This window comes from Terrapene carolina, unplaced genomic scaffold, assembly GCF_002925995.2.
Source record: "Terrapene carolina triunguis isolate 2854851 unplaced genomic scaffold, T_m_triunguis-2.0 Scaffold33911, whole genome shotgun sequence".
NCBI lineage: Eukaryota > Metazoa > Chordata > Testudines > Emydidae > Terrapene > Terrapene triunguis.
Window position 1 is genome coordinate 4216913 of NW_020698262.1, and position 7175 is coordinate 4224087.

Consider the following 7175-nt stretch of genomic DNA (forward strand, 5'->3'; position numbering starts at 1 on the left):
ACATTCCAGAAGGAGCTCTATGGAAACTCTGCACCTAGCAAAGGGTGAAAGAAGGATGGACTATATTGAATAAATTAGATCCCAAGAGAGGGGGGAATACCTCATTTCTGTGAGTGGCTTATTTCTGAGAACCTCTGAGGGAAACTGTGGCAGAGTCCCTACAGGCCACCCCAACCCATACTAGAGTGCCCTGGAATGGCATCTCCCTACAGTCATCAATGGGTGTTGGATCAGGCCTCTAGGCTCTAACTTCCATTGACTTCAAGGGAAATGAGGAGCCTAAATACCTTTGTGGATCTGGGCCTTAGAGATGCTAGATGCCAAACTCAGCACAGCTAGATGTCATCCATGTTATGAATAGGGCTGGATTAAGGCAGTCCAGGGCCTAGGTATACCACACCTAGGCCCATTGGGTCTCCACCCCTGAGGCCCTCCCCCCACATCTTTGTCCAGCCCTATAGTGGGATTGGGTGGGGGCATTCCCTCTCGGAGAGGAAGGGGTAGTAGCATAGGGCCCCTATAGCTTCAGCATCAAGGCCCCTCTTCTGGTCAGAACCAACAGGGGCAGCAGCAGGAGTCCCCACTTGCCCCTGGAGATGCAGCACCAGGGGGTCACCGTAGTATCTCAGTACCTTCCAGTAGTGCATGAAGTGACATGTGGTTTCTTCCCTCATCCTCTCCCCAGAATTACAACGGAAGGTTTTGTTTTGGTGGTTTCTTTTTATTTTTTTGTCTTGGAGTTAACACCCCATTGAGATGCAGGAGGCAACTCACACCTCTCAGAACTCTTGTTCCAGGCTGTCTGCACACTTGGGCAGATGTCACTGCAGAGGTTTCATTCAGGTCATGATGCCAGACTATGTGAAATGAAAGCTGAGATTCTGACCTCATCACATGACTCCAAAACTTGGGACCTGTACACCAACGTATAGTGCAGGGGTCGGCAATATTTGGCACGCGGCTCGCCAGGGTAAGCACCATGGCGGGCCGGGCCAGTTTTATTTACCTGCTGACGTGGCAGGTTCGGCCAATCGCGGCCCCCACTGGCCGTGGTTCGCCGTCCTGGGCCAATGGGGGCGGCGGGAAGCTGCGGCCAGCACATTGCTCACCCGCACCGCTTCCCGCCACCCCCATTGGCCCGGGACGGTGAACCGCGGCCAGTGGGGGCCGCGATCGGCCGAACCTGCCGCGTCAGCAGGTAAATAAAACTGGCCCGGCCCGCCAGGGTGCTTGCCCGGCCCGCCAGGGTGCTTACCCTGGCAAGCCGCGTGCCGAACGTTGCCAATCCCTGGTATAGTGGCTATGCTTCAAACCGGTGCTGGTTATAGCACAGCTCGGCAACCTTTGGCATGCAACATGCACTGCTTCCCACAGCCCCCATTAGCCTGGAGTGGCGAACCGCGGCCAGTGGGAGCTGCGATTGGCCGAAGCTGCAGACGCGGCAGGTAAACAAACCGGTCTAGCCTGCCAGGGGGCTTGCCCTGGTGGGCCACGTGCCAAAGGTTGCTGATCCCTGGGTTATAGGAACACTGGAAGCTGATGTCATCTATCCATCCAGTGATAGCCCTGAGCTGAAAGTTTGTGGTCTGTCTTGGCTGCCACAGGCAGGGCATTCAGTTCCCAATGAGCCAGAGGGATGGGGGGAGGGGGGATGTTTGTTTGTTCTCACTAACAATAACTCTGGCTGGCCAGGTAAGAACAGTAGGGTTGCTGGGACCCTGAATGGAACTCTAACAAACTCACAGCTGCGGAGGAATCTCAGACCTCATCTATTCCCTACATATCCCTGTGGTCACATGAGCCTTACGGGTGTAACACAGGCCTGAAGAAGTCTGTGGTGCTAAGAGGTATGATGTATCCTCTGTAGGATGCAGCTGCTAAAGGGAGAAATGACCACATACTTGAGAAGACTTGCTCTTAAATCTTAAATAAAAGTCCATAGTGACCAAATCCCATGTGGGAAAGCAGTCCAAAGAAGCCAGCACATTTATCTCACTCTGGCTGGACCTACGGCAAGAGGCAAGCTGCACTGTTGAGTAAGCTGCTCATGAAGGGGAGTTCACAAGGATAATATCCCACCAGATTTCATGGACATGTGTATATGTGACTAGCTGTCCTCTGTCTCACTTACTGAAGCTAAACGTTCGTTCCCACCACTTTGCCTGGAAGTTGCCTATCTGTGGAAGAATAGCAGCAGTGCCAGGCCGGGACAATTTTGAGACAGAAAAAACAAAACTTCATGAGTCTGAAATTCTCAGATCATTTCTTGGAAGGGAAAGAAAGCACCACACATTACAGGGGAGAAATTAACACAATGGGTCATCCTTGCTTATTTAAAATAAAAATTAAAAAAAAACAAAAAAAAACCTAGGTCTAAACAAACTGAGGTACCGCCAATAATTCCCAAGCAGGCCTGGAATCTTTGCCAAGTCAGAAGGGGCAGCATTTTAAAAGACTCCATTCAGCTTCTTCACTGTACCTGGAATGCAAAGAAACAGAGGTTTTACTTTTAATCCTAACTCTCCTTCTCCTTAAAGAAGACAAAACAAAGTTCCATTTTATCTTTAACAAACAAAGAGGGTATAATTCAGCCTGCCCCAAAAATGCAGGATTTAAAAAATGTAAAAATTGGGGGTTTGGGACAGAAAACCCAAACCACATCCTGTGCATGAGGTCTCCAGTCTGCAGGAGTTTGTTTGGGTAGTCAGCTCCATTTGAATACTTCACATATTAATCAGCAGAGAAATGTTTTGATGGAAAATTACTTCTGGTGTTTTTCCTCTCCAACTACATAGCACAAGAGTTCAGGGACAGTCTGCAGAATGGTCACTTAATTGTGCAGTCAGGGCCCCAATGAGAAATGAGTTGTGTGACTTAACCACTAAAATGTTTGCTGCAATCAAGAAAAAAATATTTAGTGCATTAAAACTGGCTGAAGTAGAAAATGGAAGCCATTGATTGAAGATTTCAGCAAGTTCTATGGAAATAACAATGCATTTTATATGGTAAAAATACTCATTTTATTTGTGAGTGAATTCTCTTCTGGAACACGATGTACTAAAATATGTCCTTTTTGACATTACACTATAGGGTTTAGCCTAACAAAAACAGTGTTTGGAAAGTGTTGGAATTATTATTTATGCAGGATATTACCACAATACTAATTTAACCATAAAAATTCCTTAAAGTCCAAAGGCCAAATGGTATTTTATACAACTGCTCTAAACATGCCTTTAAAAAGCCTAAATATTAAGCAATTTACTACATCCAAACAGTGACACAACATTTACAAGCATTTGATCAAGCTACAAGTGGGCTAAACCGAGGGGTGCTTAGACCCATATTGGTGCACTCCAGAGTGGTCAGGCAGATATTAGCAATGAACCCTTTAAGAGTTAACTTTTTTATACTCTGCAACAAACAAGTGATGTCATCCCCAAATACTGATTTCAGCTTAAAACCAATTGGAGACAGTTCACCCTTATTACCAATCTTAATCCAGATAAACTTTACAACCTCCTTTTTTCTCAAGGCCTTTCTTATTGTCCCCTCCTTCTTATTGACCAATAGTTTTTCCATTGCACCTAGGTTCACATAGGCTGCAACAGTGGTGTATGGGTTGGATGGACCATACTGGTTTATTTGAAGACAGATTCTCTTTGTCTTATTTAAAACCATTTGCAGCCACCCCTATTGGTCACATGCCTTCTTTTCACAAACTTTCCCTTATTCCATTAGTTATTCTTTGACCCAGATGTCCTCTCTACTTCACTCCTTCCGGCCTTATATATAATTATTTTCAAGGCCTTCCTTCTACTTACTACTCAGGGCCTTTCTTTACAACCCATTTTCTTAACCAAACTTAAACTAACCCTAATTCTTTAATTTCATATTTTTCCTGTAGAATGTGACGGCGGTAGTGCATTGCGATTGATATTCACATTTGGCTTTTAAAAAATAGGTTTATTTAGCAAAATCCAGTAAAATATCTAAGCAGAACCTATGGTATGATGGGACAAATCCTTCGATATGCTGAGTATACTCAACCCTGACTGCAAATTTCAAGGGGCACTGAAAGGCATCAGCACTCTGAAGATTTAGGCCCTACATTTGGCTGAAGGATACCATAATAAATTTGAGATATGGGGAAAATTTAAAATACAGTGAGGCAGAGAAAATATGAGTGCCAAACAAGACCCATCAGACACCTGGTAAAAATCAGGTGATAGCCAGCAAACTGATGCTTTCTTAAAGAAGAACAGGGTATCCATTGGCGGCTTTTAATAGAAAAAGACTTTTCACTTCAACCTTGGCGATGAGCGCTTGTGAAATACTCTCACGTTGGGCCACGTGATCCCATTCTCTGAAACCAGCAGAACAGTCAACATTTCTTGATCCTCCTCCTCATGACATACTAATCAAAATCAAACTCACAGCTAGTCTTGATGGGCAGCATTTTCTCCCACCTGCCAGCAATTTGGCCCCGAGGGAATCAGATGCCCAGCAGGTGGGATGCAATAGGTGTCTGAGGTGAAGGTGCTACTACCAGCCGTGCTTCAGCATGCTCCCAAGCTGACCAGTTCATAGAGCAGCAATGAGACAAGTCTCTGAAATACAAGTTATCCCAGGAGAGGAGCTGAGGGTTGATGGTAAAATGTACATTTTACCTAGTCAATTTGTTATGCTTAACCATGTACTTGCATTTGAAAGGTGAAAGCAACTTGGAAATATTTGTGCTATGGAGAAGAAGTTTTATGCAAAAATCCCAGTTGCCACTATCCTTGTGGAAATGGTCATTCTCTCTCCTTCAGCGATCTTCATCCTGGCAGTGCTACAAAGCCACTTCATCAGCAAAGAGTGACAGCGATTCACAAAGGAACATCGCAAATGGTCTGACATTCCAGTGACATGCTTGAACTGCTGCGACAATGCATCCCTGTCAGCACAACATGACGTGAGAGGCTACAATGTAATGCAATTGCCTGACATTGTTTCATATTTATTGGGTGGCTCTCTGCAACTCCATTTGACTAACATTGCCTTCCCGCTGCACCACCCGCATTATACCTACAGTGGTTCTCAAACTGTGGGTTGCAACCCCAAAGTGGGTCATGAGTTTCTTTTAATGTGGTCGCCAGGGCTGGTCTCCCTGCCGCCAGAGGCAGAAGCTGAAGCCCAAGCCCCGCCGCCCAGGACTGAAGCCATGCATGAGCAACTTAGCTTCACTCGGTTGCCTGTGGAATGGGGCCACGGGCAATTGCCCTGCTTACCGCCCCCTAACGCCATCCCTGATTCTAGACTCTAGAATCTAGAGTAATACAGGACACTGGGGTCATGTAGTAATTTTCAGTGCAATGAAGTTTGAGAACCCCTGCTATATTCTGACTATTCAAGAGAATTGGAGAAATAAGGATACAATACTCTGGGCCACTTAGATAGGACAGTGATAGTTGCCTTAGAAAAGGCCCAAATATGAGACCTTATGTGTGACACAAAATATTCATGCAAGAAACTTAAAATACTCTTAGATTCTTTCATTTTAAATTAGTGCCCATAACTCTTCATCTAGCCGGTGTCTGTGTTCAGGGTCTTTCTAGTCTTCAGTGTATGAGCAGACAAATTCCTGTTATGCATCCTACCTTGTGTAGTAAAAATCCTGCTCCCCCTCTATCTCTAATACATAGCACAGTCTTCTTTTTAACTAGAAAATTTCCCTTGGAAAGAATGGGTTAACATGACAGGAAAGAAGATTAGACATCTCACCCTCCCTGCGCAAACCCAGAATATGGCTGATCACATTTACAAAACCTCACACACTAGGAGGTTGATCCATCCCTTTTCCAAACGTACAGCTTCATTTAGTCAGTATCCATGTGCAGCTTCCTAGTTCTGGGATTTCAGCCATAATCCCTCCTTATGCTTGCTTGGTCTGAGCTCAGATCTTTTAAAGAGGCACTTACAAGGCTTTTGAGAACTGAGGAAATTGAAACATACAGTAGTTTTCCAAGCATGACTTCAGTGACTTGAAGAGTTTGCAAACCTGTTACATTTAACTGAAACAAGTACTGTATATGTTATCCAGTGTACTCCAGGCTGTCTACCTTGGATAGTCATGAAATGACATTTGGAGAGAGAACTATGATAGGGAAAGAGACTTCACTCTCAGCTTTATATTATCTACTTTTATCTACCATGTTAGTTCCTCAGGTTGTGCCACTTGAAATTCCAGAGGTTGGCAGTGGCTCAGGGTATGTCTACACTACAGGATTAATCCGAATTTAGATAATTCGAATTTGGGAAACAGGTTGTATAAATTCGATTGTGCGCGGCCACACTAAGCACCTTAATTCGGTTTTTAACCACATTAATTCGGTGGTGTGCGGCCACACTACCCCATTAACTTAAACACAGTAATTCGGTGGTGTGCGTCCACACTAACCCTAATTCGAATTAACAAAATCGATTTAGGCTCTACTCCGTTCGTCGAGGTGGAGTACAGAAATCGATTTAAAGGGCCCTTTAATTCGAATTAACTGGCTCTGTAGTGTGGACGGGTGAAGGGTTAATTCGGATTAACGCTGCTAAATCCGAATTAATCCCGTAGTGTAGACCAGGCCTCAGTGTAATTCTTGACAGCTTTCAGATTCTCTCTACAACAGACAATTAGCCACAAACTCAAGAGCTTTTCTATCTAAGCCTATATTGGTCCTGTTTGTCAGAGTATGAAACTCTGGAAAACAACTTACTGTAACTCCAGAAATAGCTATTGCAACAACATGTCAGTTTCACATTTTGTCCAAGCATGACATGACACACATAGTAATCTATTAGCTCCAAAACCTGGAGGAGGTGGTAAACCTCAGGTATCAGGGGGTAGCCGTGTTAGTCTGTATCCACAAAAACAACAAGGAGTCCAGTGGCACCTTAAAGACTAACAGTAAAACATAGTTGGCCAAAAAGCAATATTTGAACAGCTTTCCTTTGAACAGATCAATGCATTCACCGTCTTAAAAGGTCTATTCACCAGCTGTGTTTTATTTGCAGCTCTACCAACTCAGGAAATAAGTGCAGGGCCGGCTCCAGGGTTTTGGCGCTCCCGGCAGCCCCTTAACTCCCAACGGGAGTGAAGGACCGTCCGCCGAATTGCCGCCGAATCGCTGGACCTGCCACACCTC